Genomic DNA, 26,072 nt, shown 5'->3' with positions numbered 1-26,072 from the left:
AGTGGAGTCTCGCGGTCCTCGGGGCTTAGTGTAGCTTCCGCGGCACTGTGGGCAAAATCCCCCGTCTGCTGCTCGCCCTCACCCCGAGGATTTTCCTGAACATGTGCTAGTAAGAGAAAACTTTCCAGCGTTCGTTGTATCACTACCAGGGAGGGCGCCGGGTCGGCCAGGAACAAATGCGGCTTTCCCTTTCTCTTCACCATACTGTTCTTATCGACGGTATGGAACGCTGGTCAGAGCGACTTTTCACCAGACTGCCACCGCCACAATATTGTCCCAGTAGAATCACATCCAATGTGGTGTGGGATCTCCTCACTCCAACGTTAACATGGCCCATCGTTTTTTAAACTAAACTAAAGCTTAACTTTGTATACCGAGTCATCATTCTGAGAAAGCTCGACTCGGTTTACAGCAATTAAATAAACAGGGAATGATTTACAAATGATAAATAGAAGATAATAGCAAAAATTTCAAAATAATTAATTTTCAAAATGTTTAGCAAATAGAGTAGTTTTTAAAGATTTACAGAAAAATTGAAATGAACTGGAACTCCTTAGAAAAAAGGGGAGATCATTCCAGAGTTGAGAGAGTTTAAAAACCAAAGATTGACTGAAGATCTTGACTCCTTTAATTTTTAACAAGAAATTTTGAAAATCTAGCCCTCACTCAGGATCGATGCTCAAAGGTTTACAAATGAGTCCCCATTCTATTGGGAAAGTGCAAAAAAAAAAAAAAAATTGGCAGCATGCTCAAAATGGAAATTACTGCTGTGTTAAAATTGTGGCAGTAATCTGTGCCTTAACACTAAGGGCTCCTTTTGCAAAGGTGTGTTAGGGCCTTAACGTGCGGAATAGAGCGTGCTAAAATGCAGCACGCGCTAGCCGCTACCGCCTCCTTTTAAGCCGGTGGTAATTTTTCAGCTAGCGTGTGCTAATCTTGTGTGTGCGCTAAAAACGCTAGCACACCTTGGAAAAGGAGCCTTAAATGTAAACTTTCCTGATTGGTTCAGGCACTGACAAGAAAGCTGACATAAAAAAGCTGGCCTGATCCCCCTCCCTCCTTCCTTCCTGATATTAAATAAAAAAATATTCCCAGGTGATCTAAAGGCCCCCAGGTCCTTCTCCCTCTCACCCACCCTGGTAGCGTACTGGTCTCCATTCTACCCCCAATCCCATACAAAAAACTCCTTGGTAATCTAGTGTCCCCCCCCTTCAACCTTTGACCCCCAAGATCCCCCTGATTCTGTACCTGAAAGTGTCAGGAGTGATGCCCATTTGCTCCTGCCTTCAAGTGCCATAATCTTCAAAATGGCAATGCATTCTGGTATGCACTGGGTGAGGCCTGGTATGCACTGGGTGGGCTGCCTGCATGAAATATTGCTCCAGTGGCCAGAGACAACCATGCAGCTCAGGGAGCTGAGTTGAGATCTCGGAGATGGCTGCAGAATTTTGCTAAAGGCCAAGAGGAGCACAAGGGTTTGGCAATTAAACATGAGGATGCCAGGGAACCAAACCAAGAAACACAGTTTGTGAGACAATATGTCCCTTCTCCCCTCCATCCAACTTTGTCAGTGATCTCCTTCAACCACTTCCTGCTGCTGCTGTTCTACTTTTTTGGGCTCACATAGCCCAGTCCCCATTTCTATCTCCTGTGAGATATAACAGGGAATAATACTGTATTTTTAATTTTTGTGAGGAATGGGAACAGTACTACTCTCCATTCCCCCTCAGTTCAATCCCTGATCAAAGCCCCTCTCAATACCAGAGCTGCCAAGAGAAAGTAAGCTTTAAAAGGGAGATTTCCAGTTCATGGAACTCCATGCTTCCTTTTCCCCATCCTTCTAATGAAATACCTCATTTATCCCTGTGTCTTCAAGGTTGGAAGAAACAAGCAGTTACCAAAACTGACAAAGCTCAATTATCGTATATACTCAAATATAAACCGGGATTTTTGGGCCAAAAAATTGGCCCAAAAATGGGGGGTCCCAGTTTATATTCAGGTCACCACCTCACCACCGGCACAGCTGTCCTCCTCCTATCCACCGAGAAGCTCCCGCATCACTCTGCTGCATGCAGGCCGCCCCCACACCGCTATCCTCAACAGCCACTGACATCCGTACACCTACTGGTGTTGCTACCGCCGATGCAGCAACTGCCCAGAGCCACCGACCTCCATGCACAGGCCCACTCTCAAGAATAACTGACCCAATGCCACTGCAGATCTGACCACTGACCTTAATCATCCCCGGAGCCGCTAACACATACAGTACAGAGCCGCCGCCTCGCCACGCCCCCTGGAACCACTGACCTCTATGCTTCTCCTACAGCCGCTCCCCCACTCCACCCCACCCACCGGAGTCACTAACATCCATGCATGGAACCACTGGCCACCGTACTCCCCCCGGAGCCGCTTACATCTGTACCAAGACCGTTGGTGATCTACATCTGTACCAGAACCACTGGCGATCCACTCCGTTGAGCCAGTGTGGGATTTTGAGCATCTGAGCATGCCCAAGGTCTGCTGGTAGACTCTGAACATGCGGAGACGCTCAAGGCCCCATACTAGCTCAGCAAAGAGTGGATTGCCAATGTTGTATGGATGTGAACGGCTCCGGGGGGTGAGCACAGTTTACAGTGGTTCTGTACATGGAGGTCAGCGACTCTGGTAGGAGAGCAGCTGTTCTCGGAGAGAGTGGGAGCCGCCATGCCTTGGGCATGCGCAGATGCTCAGGGCCCCGCACACGATCAGCATAAGGAGTCCTTGATAGATTCTTCAGTATTGAAAGGAAAGCTGTTGTTTATTAAGTGATTTAATGTCTAAGAGGTTTATTTCAGATAAATTATTTTCCCTGTGTGGTCACATGGAACTTGCTAACTATTGGAGGGGGTGGGTGTTCATTCTTGTACTCTGAAGTTGATGTACCAGTAAGGGTTTCAGGGAAATGGGTGGGTGGGTTGTCAATCTTGTATTTCAGGGCAATGTGTGTGTGTGTGGGGGGGGAGGGGGCGGGGGTGTGTGTGTCATTCTTGTACTCCATTCTGAAGTTTTATTGGTTCTTCTGTAAAGCCTGGGCACATCCAAGGAGCATTTCAGAGGGGAAATGGGGGTTCGACTTATATTTGGATCGACTTATATTCGAGTATATACGGTAGCAATATAGTCAGCCATTCGTATCTGCGAGGGATTGATTCCAGGATGCCCCCATGAATACCCAAATCTGCACTCAAGTCTCTTGGTCCCCCCACCCCCTACCGCATGGCAGCTCTATCGAGTCCCCAGCCTCTGGTGTACTTTGGCATCATGTCTTTGGCTGTGCTGGGCCCCTGCAGCAAAAGCAGTAGCTGAACTCAAAGGCTGTGGCCTGCACTGCGCCTCTCCCTCTGACCCGGCCTGCCTTTTCTGATGCAACTTCCTTGGTGGGCCAGGTCAGAGGAAGAGGCCCAGTGCAGGCCACAGCCTTTGAGTATAGTTACTGCTGTTGCTGCAGGGGCCCAGCAGGGTCAAAGACATGATGCCAAGGTACACCGGGGGCAGGGGACCCGATATAAAGAGCCACAGTCAGATCCACAGTTGGTTGAATCTGTGGATCACAAACCCACGGATATAGAGGTTGACTGTAATACATTCCTACTGAGTGATTTTTGTGCTTGCTCAGTTGTGAGGAGCAGCTGATAGATTTGAACCACATACCCCAAAATCTGAAAATTATCTTTTCTTTGCTTGTTCTTGATTTTAATTTTTTCCTAGTTTTATCTATCCTGCCACTTTCATCCCTCCAACCTGATCATCTTTCTTCTCAGAACTCTTTTTTTCAGCTTATCTCCCCTTTTAGACCCCTCCTCTTTGAACCCAACAGTTTTTCTCCATCCTCATCCTTGTTTCTTTTTTTCAGCATATTCCTCAGCCACTTATCTTTGTATCACAGTCCATGACCCTCCCCCACCCCAAGTTTGCATTCACTTCAGCTCTGTTCTCCTTTTTACATTCCATTTCTCTTCGCCCTCACAATCCTTGTCTTCCAGCTCTCAATGCCTGTGTCTACTCTTTCCTTCCCCAGCACTTCCCTCACCACTTCTCCCCGTCTCTACTAGACAAAAAGCAAGAAGTCTCTCTAACTTATACTGCAACTCTTCTTTACTATTAGCCTACTGCTCAGATATTCCTTAGCCAACCATTAAGCTGCAGAGGAGGCAGAACAAATAGTTTTAGGAGACACCAACCTTCAGTCTTGCTTTCCTCTACAGTCTATTGGCTGGCTAAGGAATGTCTGACCAATGGGGTCTCCTAAGCTACTGGTCCTACTTCCTTTACAGCTTATTGGCTAGCTAAGGAATGTCTGAGCAATGGGCTATAGGGGAGGCAGGAGCAGTAGTTGGAGAGGCACTGCCTTTCCCCTACCTAATGAAGATTTAAACTCTGATATTAGCAATGTTGGAAAGAATATTGGGGTGCTCTAGAGCTGATGCCTATAGGGGGAGGGAGATTGGTCTAGGCCAGCGATGGCGAACCTATGGCACGCGTGCCAACTGTGGCACGCGCAGGCCTTGCAGCTGGCACACGCAGGGCCGCCATCAGGGCAGTACTACCAGGGGGTGCACAGGAGAGAGAGCTGAACGGGGACGATGGGGGACCTGCGGGGTTAAATATAACTCGTGCCGCGAGGCTCGTCTTCTACTCCGACTGCCCTGCCGCTCACACAGCCGATCGGAAATCTTCCCTGACGTCAGCGCTGAAGTCGGGGAAGATTTCCGATCGGCTATGTGTGCGCGGCGGGATAGGCAGGAAATAGAAGACAAGCCTATGCGGCTCGAGCTACATTTTGCTGAGAAAGTTGCTAAGATGGGCTGGGAGACAAACGGGGAACACAAAAGGGGGAGGGAGTGAGTTTTGGACACAAGGCATGAACTTGGGAGAGAGGAAGGGAGGGAAAGAGATGCTGAGGTGGGGGAGGGAATGCATTTTTGGACACAAAAGGCATGGACTTGGGAGAGAGGAAGGGAGGGAAAGAGATGCTGAGGTGGGGGAGGGAATGGGTTTTTGGACACAGAAGGCATGAACTTGGGAGAGAGGGAGGGAAAGAGATGCTGAGGTGGGGGATGGAATGGGTTTTTGGACACAGAAAGCATGAACTTGGGAGAGAGGAAAGGAGGGAAAGAGATGCTGAGGTGGGGGAGGGAATGGGTTTTTGCACACAGAAGGCATGGACTTGGGAGAGAGGAAGGGAGGGAAAGAGATGCTGAGGTGGGGGAGGGAATGGGTTTTTGGACACAGAAGGCATGGACTTGGGAGAGAGGAAGGGAGGGAAATAGATGCTGAGGTGGGGGAGGGAATGGGTTTTTGGACACAAGGCATGAACTTGGGAGAGAGGAAGGGAGGGAAAGAGATGCTGAGGTGGGGGAGGGAATGGGTTTTTGGACACAAGGCATGGACTTGGGAGAGAGGAAGGGAGGGAAATAGATGCTGAGGTGGGGGAGGGAATGTGTTTTTGGACACAGAAGGCATGGACTTTTGAGAGAGGAAGGGAGGGAAAGAGATGCTGAGGTGGGAGAGGGAATGTGTTTTTGGACACAGAAGGCAAGGACTTGGGAGAGAGGAAGGGAGGGAAAGAGATGGTTGTGTACACGGGGAATAGAAGAAAGGAGAATTTTTGGTCATAGGGAGGGAGTGAGGTAGACAGTGGCATACCAAGGTGGGGGTGGGGGCGGTCTGCCCCGGTTTTACGTCCCAAGGGGGTGCACAGCTGGCCACCCTCCAGTGTTCTCCCTAGGCTGGAAAACTGCGTCTCTTTAGCCACTTGAATGTCACCGCCGCCATTGGGATCAGGCCGGTGCCAAGTTCTCCCTGCTTTTCCCTGTGGGGCCGACCAACTCTCGCCACCCGCGTCAATTCTGATGTCGGAGAGGACGTTCTGGGCCAGCCAATCGCTGCCTGGCTGGCCCAGAACGTCCTCTCCGATGTTAGAATTGACGTCGAGTGGTGAGAGTTGGTCGGCCCCGTGGGGAAGAGAAGCAGGGCGAACTCGGCGCTGGCCTGTTCCCGATAGCGACAGTGGCAGCCTATTCCCCAGTGGCGGTGGCAGCATTTTCCCAATGGTGGTGGCATAGGGGAGGGCAAGGAGAAAGAAAGAAAAGGGGGGACAGGGAGCCAAAAAAAAAAAAAAAAAGAAAGAGGGCTGGGTGAAACAAAGAAAAATGGGGCACGGAGAGAGAGAGAAAGACAGACATACGGAATGAAAGGGGGTATGGAGAGAGAGAAAAAGAAAGAAGGGGGCAGGGTGAAACAAAGAAAAAGTTTGGGGAGGGAATGAGGTCTGGAGGAGAGAAAGCATACAGGAGGCTGAAAAAAGGGAAGAAATATTGGATGCACAGTCAGAAGAATAAAGTGCAACTAGAGACTGATGAAATTACCAAAGGTAGGAAAATGATTTTATTTTCAATTTAGTGATCAAAATGTGTCCGTTTTGAGAATTTATATATGTTGTCTATATTTTGCACTATGGCCCCTTTTTACTAAACCGCAATAGCGTTTTTTAGCGCAGGGAGCCTATGAGCTTCAAGAGCAGCGTGGGGCATTCAGCGCAGGTCCCTGCGCTAAAAACCGCTATTGCGGTTTAGTAAAAAGGGAGGGGGAATATTTGTCTATTTTTGTATAGTTGTTACTGAGGTGACATTGCATAAAGTCATCTGCCTTGACCTCTTTGAAAACCCGCGGAATATAAATGATAATTAATATTTTCTCTGCGTACAGCGTGCTTTGTGTTTTTAAAATTTTACTGTTGGTAGATCATTTTGACTTGGCCACAAAGGTAAGGGGGAGGGAGGGGAGCTGCTGAAAGAGTCTACCTTGACGTGGTTGCAGGCTTACAAATCTTTTGGTCAAAGAGTGCGGCGACAGAGAAAAGTATGTGTGTATTCGGCCCATGAATTAAATAATTAAAACATTATAAATTGCCAATAAATTGAAATGAAAACCAAAGGATTGTGAATCAAATTGATTCTCTGACAATACAAAGATTCCAACCTTTAAAAATGATGTTACATAGTTCAGGCAACTTTATAAAGAGTTTTTAAATACTAAAATCTTGTTATTAAGGTTTAATTGACGTGCTGGCACTTTGAGGAAATTCTTTGGTTTTGTGCGGCAGTTTGGGCACTTGGGCTCAAAAAGGTTAGCCATCACTGGTCTAGGCCCTGTGATCCAATTACCCTTCTACCACTCCATTTTTACCAGTAAGCAACTAGGTTTCTCTACTGAGAATCCACACTCAAGGCAAATCAGGATTAGCTTCATGGAATGTTGTCTATGTTTGGAAATCTGCTGGATATTTGTAATCTAGATTGGCCAGTGATGGGTTTTGACAGACCTTTGGTCTGACACAGTATAGCATGTTCTTATACCCCCTTATGCTTAATTTCTTTCCAATTCCAACAATCCATTGATCTGGAAAGAATACAAAATGTGGCTCTAATTGGCTTTAAAATAAGGTGCAAACCAAAGAATAAAAAAAGTGTCTCAAGATGGTTTTAAATTAAAGTGTGTAACCCTGGTCTCACTCATACAGTCTTTGGGCCCACGATCAGGGCTTAGAAAAATAATTTATTTGGAACTGGTTTTATGTCTTTGAGCTGGGTGTAGGCCGGGGCCAGACTTACTCTGGGTAGGCCAAAGGATTACTTTCCTGGGTTCAATCACAACACTCAGCCACTACCTTATTGCTCATTAAGGAAATCAGCAGAGATCAAATTACAATTGATAACTAGAACTTTACTTGAACTTGACTGTAGAAATAATTTACAACTATTTACATTTAACTTTCTGAAATTCCCTATTTTCAAAGCTGTTTATATTAAAGTCAGTTTAAGAATCCCAATCTCTTCATTCAATTTCTTTACTACATGCAGTGAGCCATTCCGGGTCCTACCCTCATTCCTCTGCCTGGAACAGGGTTACCATATGGCTCCAGAAAAAGGAGGATGGATTGAGACATCTGGATTTTACTTCCACTGAAAGCAATAGAAGTAAAACCTGGATGTCTCAATTCGTCCTCCTTTTTCTGGAGCCATTTGGTAATCCTAGCTGGGACCACTCTCTTTCCTACCAAGCTGATACACTCCACACAGGCTCTGCGATAAGCAGGGTCTTTTAACTGGATGGACCATTCCGGTCTTTATCTGCCGTCATTTATTATGCTATGCTACTCATGGTTACCATTCGAGATGGGTCTCTGTACACTCCTTGTTCTGTCCTCTCCTGCAGACACTCTTGGAAGCCAAAATCCCCAAAATTCTCTTGGTGAGTCACTCCGGGTTCCAACCACTTTCCTCAGTCTGGGACCCTGTTATCTTCCTGCCAAGCTGCTTTTCTGGCAAACCCACATGGACTTTCCCTCCAAAAGCCCTGATTTTACTCCTCCCTTTTATACTAGTCCCCCCTCCAACATTACTACTACTGTTATCTCTATTGTTCTACCAGACGTAGTCAGCACTGTAGTTTAAAGTTTATTAAAGTTTTGTTATCCCGCCTTATCAAATTTCAAGGCGGCTTACATTCAAAATACATTAAGTAAGGGTAAAAAACCAAATAAGTCTAAATAATAAATTGGCATCAAAAATCATCAGAACTACAAAAAAAACCCTCCAAACCCCTAAACTTTTAGATAGACGTATAGCAAACAAAACTTTAAGACGGACGTATAGACTGGAACGAAAGGAAAGGGGAGAACTACAATGATTTGAAAGGAAAGAACAGAAGGCTGGGAGGACACTGCATTTTCCTGAGAAGAAAGACTGATCAGAAAAGAGAAAAAAAAGGAAAATTCTAATGTTTGGTTAAAAGAAGAGGACATCCTTAAAAGGACGGTTGTACAGAGTCTCGAAGGAGCAGACAAGACAAACAGATTCCATCCTCCCATAATGTTCTATTAGCCACTCATACTCATGAGCAGATCCTCAAAACTAAAATCTGCCTTTAATGTGCTCGCTAAACCGGTTCCAGCTGGTTTAGAGTGCTTGTATTTTAGCGGCAGATTAGCAAAATGGCTTACCGATACTGCCATGCAAATGTAGTACAACAAGGTCATTAATATTAAAATGATCACTCCAAGCGATTCTCTAACCTCGTTGTGCTACATTTGCGGCCAAAATTTGCTCAGGCACCGACAGGAAAGTAAGGTTTGACAGCTCAGACCCCACCCAAAGCAAATTAAAATATAAAAACCAACCCCAAATTGAAGATCAGCAGGAGAGATGCCCACTCTCCTGACACTACTAACCCCAATCCCCCTCCCCCCCCCAGCCTCTGATGATCTCCCTCCCCCTAATTACGATGGCTGACTGGAAGGATGCCTCTTCAAAATGGCAAACCTTCCCCTCCCTGGTGCATCCAAGGAGGGGCCTAAGGCTGTTTAAGGTCCTTCCTGTGGGAGGGAACTTAGGCGTCTTTTCCCATAGGAGAGGCCTTATACAACCTGGGCCAATCAGAGCCTTGGCACTGGGGAGGGGAAGACCTGCCATTTTGAAGAGGCCGGCCTGCTGGCCGGAGGGAGTAGGCATCCCTCCGGCCAGCCATCGTAAGCAAGGTAAGGTAGGGGAGGGGGATTGTTGGAGGTATGAGAGGTGTTGGAGGTGTTGCATGGTAGCAGGAGTGGGCATCTTTTCCGCTACCGGGGGGGTTGCTGATCTTCGATTTGGGTTTTTTTGTGTGCGTTTATTTTGCACATGTGCCGATCGCTATTACCTGCGATGGGCGCATACAAATTTATCGAACCTTTGCTACTCTCCACCAACCTCATTTGCATGCACATTTTTGGGGGAAAATGTCTCACCCTTTTGAAATTGTTTCAATAACTGCTGCGACAGCGGTCCGTTGCTTTTTAATGCAAAGTTTTGAGAATCTAGTTCTCAGTGAAAGAATCCTGTGCCTCCTGCTCTGTAGCAGAGGCAGTCTTTTTTTGGGGGGAGAGGGGGTTCACAAGTACAATCCAATTTAAACTAGTTTTAATTTTTGCAAGCATCAAGGATTTTGTGGGTCAAAATCGATATAAAAGTCCCTATAGAATGATCCTCCAACCCTTTCCTACCACTGACCTCCATATCAATCCTAATAAGTATAGCACAGTGGTCTCAAACACGCGGCCCGGGGGCCACATGCGGCCCGCCAGGTACTATTTTGAGGCCCTCGGTATGTTTATCATAGTCACAAAAGTAAAATAAAACAGTTTCTTGATCATATGTCTCTTTAGCTATAAATTTACAATATTATTATTAAGACAGCCAAAAAGAAAGATTTATAAACTATAAAGAGTTTAACCTCATGCAAAATTGTCATTTCTTTAATAAGACATTAACTATTTTTTCTGAGGCCCTCCAAGTACCTACAAAACCAAATGTGGCCCTGCAAAGGGTTTGAGTTTGAGAGTTTGAGCAGGAGCTGGTTAAAAGCACTAGCGATACCACCATTTCCATGGATAGTCCATCAGACCCTGATATTGTCCCTTTTAATTCTTATACCACGCTACTTTTTTTTTTTTTCTTCTTTGTGTGGATTTTGCAAATGGAAACTTTTGAAGGTCAGTTGAAGAACTGCCTTTTTTTTTTTAAGAACAGAGGGTGATTTCCGAGTCCTGTCTCGTGTAAAAACTACAGCTTCGTGCTACACTCCAGGGCGCTTTGCAACGAAGTACAACAAAGAGAAGACGGTAGCGCGCCTACTGTCCAGAAATAAATCTCCAGCTCTCTTGCAAAAAAAAAAAAAAAAAAAAAAGACCAACACAAAAACTTCAGCTCTGGCTGCTGATTGCTCGCATGTGTGTCCTGTCTGTTTCCAGGTGGAGTTTTCCCAGTCTGCAACAAGCTGCAGGAGAGGAGGGGGGCGGGATCTCACTTTCTGTTTACTGACACTGGAGCCCAGCAGGGAGCAGCCCCCGGACTACTTGCCTTTCCCTGCCAGGGCCTCGGGAGAGGTGCGGGCTCTGATCACCATCGGGCTTCTCTGGTCTGTGCGGCTTTCCCCCGTTGCAGGGGGTCCGGCGCCTTAGGGAGCTTGTGCAAGTCGGGGATGGGAGGAGGGCTGCTCCGTCTCAGCATCCGGTAAAGTCCGCCGTCGCTCGGAGCTAGGGGGGGATGTGGCGAGAGGTTGCAAGAAACTTTTCCAGCGGAGGTTGCCGGCGGCCTGGGCAGGTAAGATCAGCAAGTCTCATTCTCCCTGGATCACGAGTGGAGGTACTTTGAACGAGGGGGGACGGGGCGAAGGGACTGGCTGGGGAAAAGTTTCTGCTCTCACGGCTCGGAGAGCATTGGGAGGAGGAGGAGCTGCCGGGACATGTCCTGGCAATTGAACAGCGCCCATCAGCGGCCTCCCAGTGCACGGCCCGCCGGGAGCTCTCGGTGCCCTTCCATTTCCTGGCCGGGGGTGCGTGATCACCGGGGGGGGGGACGGGACGACTGGGCCAAGGGAGAGGCGGTGACACGCGAAAGTGAAGGGAGGGGGGCAGGCTGGGGACTTTAAGTGGAGGTTGCTGAGGGGTTTGGAATTTGTTGGCACCCGGCCCTGGCGACGTTCCTGCAGGACCGGTCCCCGGCTCGTGATCTCGGATGGATGGATGGTTGGAATGAAGCACCAGTGCAACTGCAGTACTTGTGGCTTTTCCCAGTCGCGTCTTTACTTGTGGCGGCGGTGACGTGTTCTTTAGGGTACATGTAGTCATATAGACGCTGTATACTGGTGAAGAAAAAGTAAAGTTGGAGAAAGCCACGCCCACTTTTCAGAGCCTGGTTAATGCTGGCGCTTGCAGCTGTCTGCAGTCCTCACTCAGTAACATGAATGGGACCCAAAAGAGCAGGAGCCTGTGCTCAGGAAAGGTTATGGTGTGGGTGGGGGTGATAATCTGAGGAAGGAGCTGCGACTGCTCTGTTTTAATACATTTTACCCTTTGAAGTAGTATCTTTTTCCTCTGGGTTTCGCCCCACCCCCTTAATTTTTTTTTTTGGGAGGGGGGTTTGAATAACACATTTAGGCTTTTTTTGGTGTGGTAAATGTAGAACCGACCCTGTCTTGTTAGATTCCTATGTATTGTGTCGCATAACAACAAGTAGGTAATAAACATCAAGGAAAATGAAGATTATGATAGTTTTGAAGGTAAAAAAAAAAATATATGAAATGAGGTATATTAAGCAAAAAAAAAAAAAAGTTAATCCAGATGCTTCAGTTCTGCTGAGTACTGTAAGCATGCTGCTGTTTTGAGGTGTCTAGTTAATATTAAATGTGAGGAATGGATTATGGGGAGAACTTTTGGATTTTATAAATTAGAGGTATACACAGACACTCTTTCACCTTGTGATTGATTGATTTAATTAATTAAATTTATTCTATACTGTTCTCCCAAAGGGAGCTCAGAACGGTTTCCATGAATTTATTCAGGTACTTGACCATTTTTCCTTGTCTGTCCTGACGGGCTCACAATCTATCTAATATTTTGTGCCTTGGTTGTGAGATTGAACCAGTGGTTGGCCAGTAGCTTGGTGTAGCCTTTCCTGTGCAGAAAGATGTTCATTAGGACGTTGTTTTGAGGTTTTTTTGGGGGGTTTAGTTGAATGATAAATTTGTTCTCATGAAGTTTTCAATGTAGTACACTGGCGGGAAGTTGTTACTTAAGGTTTGTTTTATCTGAGGAAAGACAAAAACTTTTTTTTTTTTTTTAAAGATATGAAACTCTATTAGTCCATCATCAGTGTCCAAAGGAAATTGTGGAAGGGGAGCATGGCAGTAGAAAATAGGCCTGTGCTTTGGGCTCGGCTTCCCTTTTCTCGGAGAGTGTGTCTGCTGCTGCCCTTAAACAATTACTGACCAGCCCATCCTGATCTACAGCACTGCCCAGCTGATTGTGAGTTATCAGGATGTTGAAGTTGGCTTGCAACTCCTCCCCAGAATTCCAAGTAAATATAACAGTTTCACAAAAGTTATTTTGGAATCTTTTAAAACTAAAACGTGATTTGAGTAAAAAAAACAACAAAAATCCAATGTTCTTAAGAAAAAAATAATTTGAGAGCAATATATGGACATTGGAGGATAGATCTGATCAGCCCTGGTAGGTGGTATACTGTAAATGCACGGGCACACACAATCAAGCCCTGAACTCTCTGTTTAAACGTGAAGAAACAGGGAAGGTCAACAGACTATATTTATGTTCTAATATGGGAAGTTGAGGTGTATTGATAGAAGTGCACCTAAAATCCTGTGCCCAATGGGGACAAGCAGACACTGAGATAAAAAAAACATTATATGTCCATTACATTAAAGATCCTGCATGATCCAACATGCTCCCTTCAGCCTGTTCAAAGCACAAGCGATTCTCATGATATTTGACAACCAAACCTTGCACTTCTTTGTTGCACTGTATGCCTGTCTCATCCATAAGTACTGGATCTCATTAGAATATTCCCAAATGTAGTCTGCTAGGTCCATTCTGTAACTTCAGCAAATCTCAAGATCAAATGGAGGGTACATTCAGAATCAGAAAACATATTCTTCCATATTACAAGAATTTCTTCTGTTGCTCATTTTTTTTGTTTAATTTTTCCATTTTTCTCCTCTATTCCTTGCATTTACCGGTATATCCTAGAAGTCTTCAGATCTACTTCCCTTATCCTCTGTTTTTTTTTTTTACTTGATGTGTTGCATTGTATCTTTAGTACAGTTAGTGATACCATAGATATTTGGGGAGAAATTCTGTAAATGGTGTCTAAAAAGATAGGCATCAATATTATAGGCACCTTTTTACGTGCCAATCACGCTTAGTTGCCTTTTACAGAATCACATTGCCGGTGCCTAACTTAAAACTTAGGCCCTCTTTTACTAAAGAGTGTTAACCGATTAGCGGGTGCTAAACGCTAACTTGTGCATGTTAGTCTATGGACGCGTTAGCGTTTTGCACGCGCTAATTCGGTTAGCGCACCTTAGTAAAAGAGGGGGTTAGACACTTATAATGTAGGCCAAGGTTTTAAAGGCCTACAATATAGGTGCCTAAGTCCTTTAGAGCAGTGGCTCCCAACACTGTCCTGGAGGACCACCAGGCCAATCGGGTTTTCGGGATAGCCCTAATGAATATGCATGAGAGAGATTTGCATATAATGGAAGTGATAGGAATGCAAATCTACTCCATGCATATTCATTAGGGCTAAACCGAAAACCCGATTGGCCTTGTCCTCCAGGACAGGGTTGGGAACCACTGCTTTAGAGAATTGCGCCTAACGGTGCCTAGGCCTCTGTCACTAAACATGCCTACTTTGACATTAGATGCCACTAGGCGCCATGTGATAGGCACCTATCTTTTGTAGAATTGAGCCTAAGAAGATAGGTGCCTATCGCCCAATTTTTTTTTTCAGTTATGAGCTTAGTTCATAATTGCAGCCAATTTACTAATTAACCCCCTCCTTTACTAACGCATAGCGTGGGTTTTAGCGCCAGCTGCGGTGGTAACTGCTCCGATGCTCATAGAATTCCTATGAGTGTTGGAGTAGTTACCACTGCTGCCGCCGCCGCTAAAACCAGCACTACGCGTTAGTAAAGGAGGGGGTTAGGTGCCTAAATTTAGGCGCCTGCTTATTTAGGGGCTTAACTTTAGGCGCCTCTTATAGAATTTGCCGCTTATTCTTTTGTTTGTATCGGTGCATAATCTTTAATCTTGCATTAAATCAGATAAGTTTAAATCAAACCATATATCAGGAAGAGGAAATCAAGAGGCTAGAGGTGGTTTAAAGGAAAGTAACCAAAATTATGTGGGGCCTGTGCCAGAAAACATAAAAAAATGATCCAGGGACCTAAATATGTATTCCATAGAACAAGGGCTCTCAACCCAGCCCTCGGGGGACACCCAGCCAGTCAGGTTTTCAGGATATCCACAATGAATATACATGATAAATTTGCATGTACTACTTTCATTGTTTGCAAATTCATTTCCTCTACCCTAGAGGACATTTTTACAGATGAGTACATTTACCCCCTGTTTTACAAACGCAAAGCACGGGTTTTAGCGCCGGCAGCGGCAGTAACTGCTCCGACGCTCATAGAAATTCTGCACTACGTGTTTGTAAAAGAGGGGGTTAGATAGTTAGAAATATTAATGCACAAGAAGCAAACATTTTTCAGAAGGAAGATGTAAAACTAGGGGACATGGTATGAACCTTGTAGGAAAGCAGACTGAGAATTGAGGAGCAGCATCAGGAAAACTTTGTTCATGGCCAGGGTGGTGGTTGCCTGGAATGCCCTACCAAATGCAATGGTATATTAAAAAAGGAATGGAATATTCCAAGGATTTTTAAAAGCCAGAAGGATGCAAACCAAACATTGGGTGCCTCAGGTTAAAACACCACTGCAATACTTTTTTTTTTTTTTTTTTTTCTTTTTTCATATTTTAAGAATGCATAGATGGAGGTAACCTACACAGAATGATAGTTACAATACCAAACCCTTAACAGACTGGATAGGCCATGGTACTTTGTGTCTGGGTACTTTGAAAATGAGCCATCTGCTATTATCTACTATGAAGATCTGTCCTCTTTGAAAAATAAATAATACACTTACCCCCTCCTTTACAAAGCCGTGCTAGTGTTTTTCGCGCCGGCTGCTGCAATAACAGCTCCGATGCTCATAGAATTCTTACGAACATCCGAGCTGTTACCGCCGTGGCTGGCGCTAAAAACACTTTGTAAAGGAGGGGGGTTAGTAATGAAACTACAGTACTTAAGGGCTCCTTTTACGAAACCACGGTAGCGGCTTTAACGCGCGTGACTTTTAATCGCGTGCAACCCCGGTGCTAGCCAAAAAACTACTGCCTGCTCAAGAGGAGGCGGTAGCGGCTAGTGCGGCCGGCGGTTTAGCACGCGCTATTATGTGCGTTAAACCGCTTACCGTGGCTTCATAAAAGGAGCCCTAAGTTTCATTAAGTACTCCTGCTCTCTGTAACTCGTGCATCCTCTTTGTGTGTGTGTATATTTTTTTAGGGAGGGCATGGGCTTGTAGATTCCTCCTGTTTATTTGGATTTATGGCTCAGTCAGACCCATTAGCATTACTTTGGACTCCAGTTTTTGGCTCTGCTCATTTCAAACATTTACCCGTACTTAATGCACTATTCATTTCATTTTTTTTTTCATTTTTTCATTTATTGAAATTTTATACGTACTTTGCAAGATTAAGCTCTTGTTATAAGAAATACAGATAGTAAAAATAATACGAAGCAGCAATTTCACTGCTAGACCGGAAAAAAAGAAAGCAATCTTTCTTAGAGCACTAAATTAGGAAGAGGTAGAAATAAAAAAGGAGTGAAGAGAAACTCCAATAAAAAAAGATAAAAATATCAACACAAAGGCATAGGCTTAATAACCCAATCCCATTATTCTAATTGCCGTTCATTGAATCTTTCCAGCTGCCAAATTTTTCAAGTCCAGAAAAGCTCACAATTGGTCTGGGGTATAAAAAACATATCTTACTCCCAGATATTTTATCAGAATTTGCATGGATATGCAAGTAGGAATGTTGCCCCGAGACTCAATGTTTCAGCATATATAATGCACTATTCATTTCGATAGGGAAGTCATCCTTTGAGACTCTTGACAAAGGTATTGATTCCGAAGCACTGTTGGTGTCGAGTTTTTTCAGTGCTACTACCAATAAAAGTGTACTTTGAATTGTATGCTCGTGGCTAAATTATTGACATCTTATCCTCACGACTCCTCCGTTGTGCCTTGCTTCTGTCATCTTTGAGGCCTTTTTGGGCTTTCTCTCCAGTGTCAGTCAGAACCAGAACAGGTACCATGATCCTTCATTCACAATTGGTGACTTTTTAAATATATTTTTACTTTTTAAATATATTTTTTACTCCCTCTCTTTTATATCCATTTTTAACTTACTTTTATCCAGTCATTGTACTGACAGTCCTTGGTCCAAGGTCTTCCACCAGGGTTCTTTGCAGAAGCCTGCAATCTTGAGCCCTGAAACTTCTTCCTTCAGGGGCTGTGAATGCTAGTGCTGTTGCAACAGTCACCTGCTAGCCTGGGGAGCAGGTGATGCAACCTGGGAATTAATTGAACTGAGCTTTCCGTGTGGTACTGTACAGCACAGGCCTAGAGTTTGACTGGTTATAAACCTTGATTGGTTCTGCATGAATGGAGATATAATTTGTTCATTAACAGTGTTGATAATTGGGTCAAGATTGCTACTAACCAACCTTTTCAGCAATGAGAATTGATGATCAATATATTTTTATAATAATTTTGTTTAATTTGAACATGCATGGTTTGTGTATTGCTTTGTGTATGTTAATATCTTTTCTTATTATTGGTAATTTTGCTATGCTGCTGATATAGTTTGATTGTCTGCATGTTGCAGTTGGCATGGAATGATTGCAGAATAGATAGGAACATACAGTATGAAGGATAAAAAGCAAAGAGATCAAAGAGCAAGCTGAGGGTCAAATAATGGTGATTTAGAGCCTGCAGCAGTGGAGGCATCTGAAATATGGAAATGGTCATTAGCCTTCAACTCAGACTGAAGGCAGTGCAGCTTACAGGGAGGCCTGGGATAGCCTTGGTAAGGACTCTGTAGTGACTCTCCCAGACAAGAGAGAAGGGGGAGGGGGAGTAGAGTCCATGATTCCCACAGCTGCAGTGTAATAGGTGAAAAGATTATACATAATCTTTGAGATCTACAGAATGAAATTGAACATCAGGGAAACAAGGAAAATTGGCAAAAAAATTTCAAATGCCCTAGAAAAATTTCAGGGACAAACTGGAACAAATTAAGCAATGTAACTACATTGAATCACAGAATATGGAAAATACAATACTTGTATTTAATGTCAGTCAAACTAAGTGAGTAGTGGTGATTTTTTTTGCATGGAATCTCTTAAGGGAATTTAAATCTGAAGTACATTTTCAGCCAGAGCAGTAAAATGTAAAAGTGAAACGTAGACTACCAGCAAAAGATAATAAAGAAAGTACAGACACTTTGAAAAAGTGCTGTGGGAGAATTCTGAAGATTAAGTGGCTGGATGTAAATCTCAAATGAATGACTGCATGAGCTGATGGAAGGTGGAAGATATGTTAAGTAGTAGTGTAAATGATGGCAGATGAAAACCTGTGTGGTGCATCTAGTCTGCCCAAAAGAAGATCAGGTTAGAACCGTTAGAAGGAAATAATATTTGCCACTAGTGGCAAGCTAGCTAGTTCAGTATTGGAAGGCTAAAGAGGCAGAGAAAAATTGAATTGTGAGGGGTGCAAACATCAAAGAATATTAAAATGAGAGAGTATGATTGAACTATATTGAAAAAGGAGCAGAGAAAATTGGCATATATCATAGTTGCTAAGCTTAGCATCAGACTATACCTGATAATGACTGGACACTGTGTATGAAGACTATAGGGCCCCTTTTACAAAGCCATACACTGAAGCTATAGGAATTGAATGGGCTTTGTTGCATTTATCGCAGTAGAATTGCTACCACAGCTTTGTAAAAGGGGCCTTTAATTTTTTAACCAATTCCCTTATTAATAATTTTTAAAAAATCAGCTGCATCTCATATTTATTTCCTATTCAGTTGATGATTAGTTTAGTTCTTGGTAGTGCATTCTCTGATCTCTTACCTGGATTTGAGATGGTAACATTTTGTTGATTTCATTCAAGATACTTTTAAGAATATAAACATCGGCATATTTGGCCAACCGTAGGTCCATCAAGCCCAGTATCCTGTTTCGAATAGTGGCCAATCCAGGTAACAAGTACCTGGCAAGATTCCAAAAGTGTAAAACAGATTTTATGCTAATAATAAGCGGGTGATTTTTCCAAGTCCATCTTAAGCTTGCTCTTACCACTATCTCTGGCATTGAGAATGTGGTAAAAGAGTACAGAATGCAGTATGTTGGTATGGACCTATGATGCAAATTAGGAGTAGCGGTATAGACTCTGGAAGGGTGATAAGTGCCCATTACTTATCCCACTATTCTGATTTTTGGCCTCAATTCAGTAAAAAAAAAAAAAAAAGGCTCTTTGGAGGGTGGTATGTCTCATCCCCTACTTAAAACTTTTTATAATGGTTACCTTAGTTTTAAATCCACAAAGTTTGGTGCAGCTAAGCCCTTGAAGAAAGGGAAGTGACACTACTATTTCAGTTTTCAGAGTTAGTGAGCAATTTGGGAGAGAGGGGGAGGGGCAAAACTGGTTGTTTTCTCATAAGAAATGCGTGTAATTTGTGTATGTCTCCACCTTTATAATTTTGGAATAGGTGAACCTAGCCCTACTTGAATGGGGTGAGGGGAGAGCATTAGATTTTTCACCTTTCAATGGAGGATGAGTGAAGCTACCATCTTTCAAAAAAAAACAAACCAAAAAAAACCCAACAACCCCCCCAAAAAGGCATGGTGGAGCTATTTTGAACCCATGCAATCTAGAATATGAGGTACATAGCTTGTCAGCGATAATATAGGATGGTTATAAAGGAGCTCTGCTAAATGTAAGGAAAAACTGAAGATGTCTACCAGAACAGGACAGCAGAGTACTTGCCTTGGGGTCCCCATACCGTGGGGTAGTATCCTTGCTTGAAGTTGAAGGTGGTGTAGCTTTTAGGGAAGCTTTCAGACTTTCTCTACAATTTCTAACTTGTCTCCCAGCATCTAAAATACTGGCTCTGCAGTATTTCATTTGCACAGCTAATCCTTATTTCAGAATGCAGTGGTACTTATAAAAATTTCAAATGTTTTGACTTTATGTATGTTTGCTTTTTGTAGGGGGGTGTAAATGTTTTTGTTGATAACAAATTAACAGAACAATGAGAGATAATAATCAAAATTCCCCCTGCAATCCTCCCTCCCCAACAATGTTAATTGCACCCCCGTGAACCTTCAAAAATTTAAAACCCGACTACGAGTATGAGATGAGAGTTCCAAAATGGTTCCCAAATACATTGATCGAAACAGCCCTTTGCTGAGGTCAGACTTTGTTTGTTTGGTATTTTAAGTGTGAAAGTATGTTCTTGAGTATTGTCTGAATTGATTTATGGCTGGCATAACTTCTTGTTCAGTGCTGCCAAATTAATCTATTTTGGAACATCCTGATTTCTGTGTTATAACAAAGTGAATAGGAAATAATGTCATTGTACTTATGTTAGGTTAAAACCAGAGTTTTCTTATGTATGGGTAGTCATATTGGGAGTTCCATTACGCTAGATGGAAAGGAATTCATAGAATGGGATGTGAAGTGTTCTGCTTTCTCAGTTTAGATAACCTTGGGACTTCAATGAATTATGATAAAATTTGTCCTTTAGTAGAGCCAAAACATTGTATGTTTCACAATAGTGTGGGCAAGCTGAGCAATTCTGGATAATGTCAATATTACTTTTAAGGACAATGAATAAAATATTGAAATTTGTCATTCTTGAGGTGCTAAATAAAGTTTTAAAAAAAGATGACAAGCCTGTATGATTTCTGTTTTATAACAAAATAATTATACTGTACTAGTCTTTAAGCCCGTTACATTAACGGGTGCTAGAATAGAGTGTCTGTCTGTCTGTGTTTCTTTATCTCTCTCTCCTTGGCCGCTGTCTGTGGATGTCTGTGTCCTTCTGTCTCCCCCCCCCGAGCAAAGCTGTCTGCCCCCAGCACACACCTCCCACCCAAAGCAGCCCCTTTTCCCTCTCCCTATCTCTCCATGGCCCCTTCTGTCTCCCCCAGCACACCCCTCCCCCAAAGCAGCCCCCTTTCCTTCTCCCTGTCTCTCCATGGCCCCTTCTGTCTTCCCCCCAGAGTAAAACTGGGGAGTCTGTCCCCAGGACACCTCCCCCCCAAAGCAGCCCCCTTTCCCTCTTCCTATCTCTCCATGGCCCCTTTCCCTCTCCCTCTGGCCCCCTGAATTAATCTCCCTGCTTACCCTCCCTCTATCCCGGCGTCTTCTGGCCTGCTCCTCTTCAAAGCAGGCCGCGATTGTGGTGGCCGGCCCCAGCGAACTTCGCAGGCCGCTCCCCAACCCGGAAGCACACTCCCCACCGACGCGATCCCGTGCGTCAGAGGGAACGTGCCACCGAGGCTGGAAAGCGGCCTGCGAGGCCCGCCAAAGCCGGCCATGATCACAGGCTGCCCCGAAGAGGAGGATCAGCGGCAGCGACAGCAGCGGTGAGCGAGGGTGGGAGGTATGGTCCAGCTTGCTTCGGGTTGGTGAGGTGAGGGCGGGAGGTCTGTTGAGCTTCCTTCGGGTTGGTGAGGGCGGGAGGAGGGGAGTGGCCAGAGTGATCATTGGCCGGGTTCTGAAATGGAACACGGCCACGGATCACAAACCACAGCCGCAGTAATCACGCTTTTTTAAAAGCGCATGCGCCACTAACCTTTTATTATATAGGATATGTTTGTTTACTAGTAGTGTATTAGAATATTGTAGCAGCAAACAGCCATTCTTGTTTTGTAGAGATGATATTTTGGTGAATTTTAAAGTCTGTTAAGCTATATCTGATCAGATAGGTTCCTCTCAACATAACTATTTATTTTTGTTAAACTCTAGATATATTTAAATGTCTTACCCATGACATATCATTTATCCCCACCAACCTAAATATGACTACATTTCCACAGACTGTTATCCTTTTAATATTTCAGACTCTTCTGGAAATATATATATATTTTTTTTAGCAGCATAAATCCTGTGTTAGTGGGACCTGTTATGACAGTTCTAAAGCAGAGGTGTTCAAGCTCAGTCTGCCAGGTCCACAATAGCTTTAAACTTTGTAAGTCGCTTTACTTAAGGTCAATATTTGAAAAAGTGATTTCTCTATCACACCTTAAATATCCGTGTCAGACCTCGGTGGTGTTACTGTGTGTAATACAGATTTTTAACACACACAGATTATAAACACCAACTTCGTCATCGGTCTATTTTTCATATACTTATAAAGTGCTTATTAGTGCTTTCTATTCAATAAATGTTTTATAACTTAAACAGGTACTCATCTCTTAGCTCTTTTTTGCAAACGCGGCAAGGGGTACATATTCCGGCTTGGGACTGTGTTTCGCCACAGGCTGTTTCAAGGTTGCCTAGCCGCGTGAGGTGAAGAGTAAACCCGCGGCGGTAACGGAACAACTACAAACACCGTTGGACTCGGTAGTGAATGGTGTGATACAGGGGGAAGAAGGAAGGCAGGACCCATCTGTTATCCCTCTAACTTTGAACACTGTGAGTACTGAGGATTTTGGTTTACAAATGGCTCTGACCCCAATACAAAGACCAGCTGTGGTTAACTTGGAAACAATTCGGGAAGCTATTACAGTGTTGCCGGATTCCTTGGGTACTCAGAACCAACAAATATGCTCCACTGTAAAGGAATGCTCTCTGAATCAATTATTGTGAACAGGGCTGTGGAGTTGGAGTCGGAAGAAATTTCTGGTACCTGGAGTCGGAGTCGGAGTTAGAAGTACAAAAAACTGAGGAGTCTGAGTCGGAACATTTATCTACCGACTCCATTTTTGAACTTGGCATACCAATCACGAGCGATTCTTTCAGCTATAGCACCCACTATATACACAGCACAAATGTTGTGAGCAGCTTCTGCGGCCTTAGAACCTTGATTAAAAGCAAAAAGAAGGTGGTGTCGAAAATGCTCATTTCTCTCAACTTGACATTCCATTTTAACGATCTGAAAATTAACCAGTGCTGTGGAGTCGGAGTCGAGGAAATTTCGGGTACCTGGAGTCGGAGTCGGAGTCTGAAGTACAAAAAACTGAGGAGTCGGAGTCGGAACATTTATCTACCGACTCCACAGCCCTGATTGTGAAAACCTTGGAAAATACAATTGGAGACTGTACAACTCGATTAGAAACTGTGGAAGCACAGGGTCAAACCTGGATAAAAGACATTATAAATTGGAGTCTTTAGAAAATACAGTCGGATGACAATCTTCGATTAATAAATTTTCTTAAAGTATATTCAGTACCAGCTGTTTATGTTTAAAAGAGATTTATCCAAGGTTTTGAAAATTCCTGAATCCTCCTACCTTCCGATCTCTAAGGGTTCCTTTTACAACGTCGCGCTAGGGCCTTAACGCGCGTTAAATTCCCGAGCACGCTAGCCACTACCGCCTCCTTTTTAGGAGGCGGTAGATTTTCGGTTACTGCGCGGTAATTTAATGCGTGCGCTAAAAACCCTAGCACACCTTCGTAAAAGGAGCCTTAAGACATATTACCTACCTCAGGGAAAGAAAAAGGTTGCTTTGGCCCAGCAAGGTCTTTCAGTAGACAGCTTGGACCTAACTAATTTTCTTGAGAGGTCCGATACGAAGGGGGGTGGTACATCCAACATTGCTATTACAGCTGGTATTGAACTCTGACAGGGACGGGTTGTTGAAAATTTTTTTTCAAACATGAGGATGTATTGTTTTTGAATCAAAAAATTTGTATGCATCCTGATGTGGCTAGAGTTACCCAGAAGAAGAGCCAGCAATTTTTATTGCTGCGTTCTCAAATTTTGCAGCTAAGTGCAAAGTTTCTTTTGAGATAACCCTTGTAAATGTTTGATTATATTGCAAGGAGTCGGAGATATGTCTTTTTTGGAACCTTCTCAGCTGTCTTAAATTTATTTCGGGGGAAAGCAGCGGTTCCTCCGAGTACTCCCTCTAATTTGCAACCGCAGACTTCGACTTAGGGCTCCTTTTCTGAAAGCGCGTTAGGGCCTTAACGCGCGGAATAGCACACGCTAGCCGCTACCGCCTCCTTTTGAGCAGGTGGTAGATTTTCAGCTAACGCTTAGCGCACCTTTGTAAAATGAGCCCTTAGTACTTTAGGTCTATTTATAGGCATACTTTTTCCTATTATTGATATGATGATATAATTCTGCTTTTTCTTATAGCACTCCAACATGATTGTGGACTAATTAGCAATGAATAATGCACTTTGCATAATTTTCTAATTTCCTTTATATTACTTGTTTTACTTTGCTTATTTCTGTATGATTGAGAAATTCCATAATTGCAATTAAAAAAGACACATCTTTTCTCTTCAAAATGCTCCTGACCCATACTCATTTGCGATTGGAAATTCATATTATAATTTCAGTGAATATCTATCAATCTTATTGTAAACTGCAATAAATCCTTGCTGAAAATTGCGGAATATAAGAAACCATATCAAGTTTATTAAAATTTGATATACCACTTATAATATTTCTAAGCCATGTACATATATTAAAAATAGGTAAAAATATAAAATTGCTTAGGTAATCACAATGACACAGACATACATACATGTACGAAGGGGAAGGCGGGGGAAGAAATACAATATTCTATAGGAAAGAAAGACAATGAAAGGAAAACACAGAAGGGGGGGATTAGCATCCTGTCAGATAGTAAATGTTTTGGGTGATATTAGCAATTCAGGGTGGGCTTATCAGTGAAAACATTTTTATTTATTTAGTTTCAGTTTTATGTTGTCAGCCCAGTCAGCAACTAGACGAGTGACTTCCTCTACTAATTGAGCAGCGGCAGGGAGAGTTAGAGGGAGTAAGGAGCAGGCAGAAAGAAGAAAGCACAGAAACAAAAAGGAGACGAGGGAGGAGGCAGAGAAGAGCCGGAAGCAAGGGACAGTGGCGAGAGTAAGCCCCGCCCACCCCACCGCATCGGTAAAGTCACCGCCCAAACTCCTCCTTAAAAGGGGAGGAGCCAGCGAGAGCGCCTTTGCAAAGGGCCTCAAGAAGGGCCGAGTCAGTACACCCAAGGACACCAGGGAAGACTAGCAAGGTAAGGACAACAACTAAGAACAGCTAAATAACCAAACTAGCACAAAAGAAAAAAAGATAGTACATGCAGACGGGGCACACATACATACGAAACAACAACAGGAATAGGGAAGTAGCAAGCAGAGAAAACACACACACACACACAAGCAAAAGGGTACCAGCGATATAATAAAGAGTACTCCAAAAAGGCGGACAGCAATGGAAGCAGAGGGAATCCAGAAGAGGAGCTTTCTGGTGTACTGTACATACTGCCATATGTACGACTACCTCCCCTCGAGGAGGCAGTCGTATGTATGTGGTCGGTGTCAGGAACTAAAAAGCTTGAAGGCGGAAGTTAGTCAATTGAAGTACAGGATTCAGGAACTGGAGGGACTTTATATCACAGAAGACCCAATCGGGATGACTGAAGACCCTATGAGAGAGAGACACATCGAGGAACAAGTCCGGGAGCTTGAGAAGTTCATTGAGGAGGCCTACAGGAGGGTGGAAGAAAATGAACAGCACAGTGAAGATGAAGTTACACCCACATGAAATGGAGAACAGGAGCAATCTGACTCCAAGGAAGAAGATGCCCATAGAAGTATCCCGCAGGAAGAGGAGGCAAGGTCTTGTTGATGCCTAGAAGAGGAAGCTGTGAAGCACATCGAGGACACGGTCCTACAACCAGAGGGAAAACTGAAAAAAGGAAAGTCTGCAATCCTCGTGGGAGACTCAACCCTAAGGCAAATAGATAGCCACATAGCAGGAGGGAGAGAGGATTGACTAGTGACCTGCCTCCCAGGAGCAAGAACAAAGGACATCGTCAACAGACTTGAAAGGATCCTAGAAGGAGCAGAGACGGAAGAGACTCTGGTGATGATCCACATCGGGACAAATGATGTCAACAGGAAAGACTACAGTAGGAATGCACTGATCGAACAGTTCCAGATTCTGGGAAGGAAGTTGAAGATGAGGACTCGGAAGATAGTGTTTTCGGAGATCCTACCAGTACCAAGGGCAGATGGAACTACAATCAATAAATGCATGGATGAGGAGATGGTGTGAGGAAGAGGGGTTCCACTTCGTGAGGAACTGGACAACGTTTTGAGGCAAAAAAACAAGCTGTTCAGGAGAGATGGACTACACCTGAGTGCGTTGGGAACAAGACTTCTAGCAAACAACGTCAGAAGAGGAATAGAGCTGGCTTTAAACTAAGAAGAAGGGGAAAGCCGACAATCGACCAAGTGTAGATGATTTGGAAAAAAGTATCCCGAGAAGATACTGAGAGGGAAAAATGCTGGGAAGAATCAACGGCGAAAAGACTTGATAGACCA

General features: G+C 44.0%; 1 protein-coding gene across 3 annotated transcripts in view; it reads left to right on the top strand.

Annotated features, from left to right (window-relative positions):
* Positions 1 to 10,780: 10,780 nt before the first annotated feature.
* The window catches only part of TANC1 (tetratricopeptide repeat, ankyrin repeat and coiled-coil containing 1), a 294,220-nt gene continuing 278,928 nt past the window's right edge, over positions 10,781 to 26,072 (top strand). Inside the window, exon 1 of one of the 3 annotated variants that reach the window (XM_033945447.1) lies at positions 10,781 to 11,087. The gene's annotated coding sequence lies outside the window, so the exon portion shown is untranslated. Of the gene's footprint in view, positions 11,178 to 12,094; positions 12,136 to 26,072 lie in introns of those variants that run through there. The other 2 variants (XM_033945446.1, XM_033945448.1) reach the window with 2 other exon arrangements.

The sequence above is a fragment of the Geotrypetes seraphini genome, chromosome 5 (genome assembly GCF_902459505.1).
Source record: "Geotrypetes seraphini chromosome 5, aGeoSer1.1, whole genome shotgun sequence".
NCBI lineage: Eukaryota > Metazoa > Chordata > Amphibia > Gymnophiona > Dermophiidae > Geotrypetes > Geotrypetes seraphini.
Note: the sequence above shows the minus strand (reverse complement) of the source record. Positions and strands in the feature narration are given on the sequence as shown.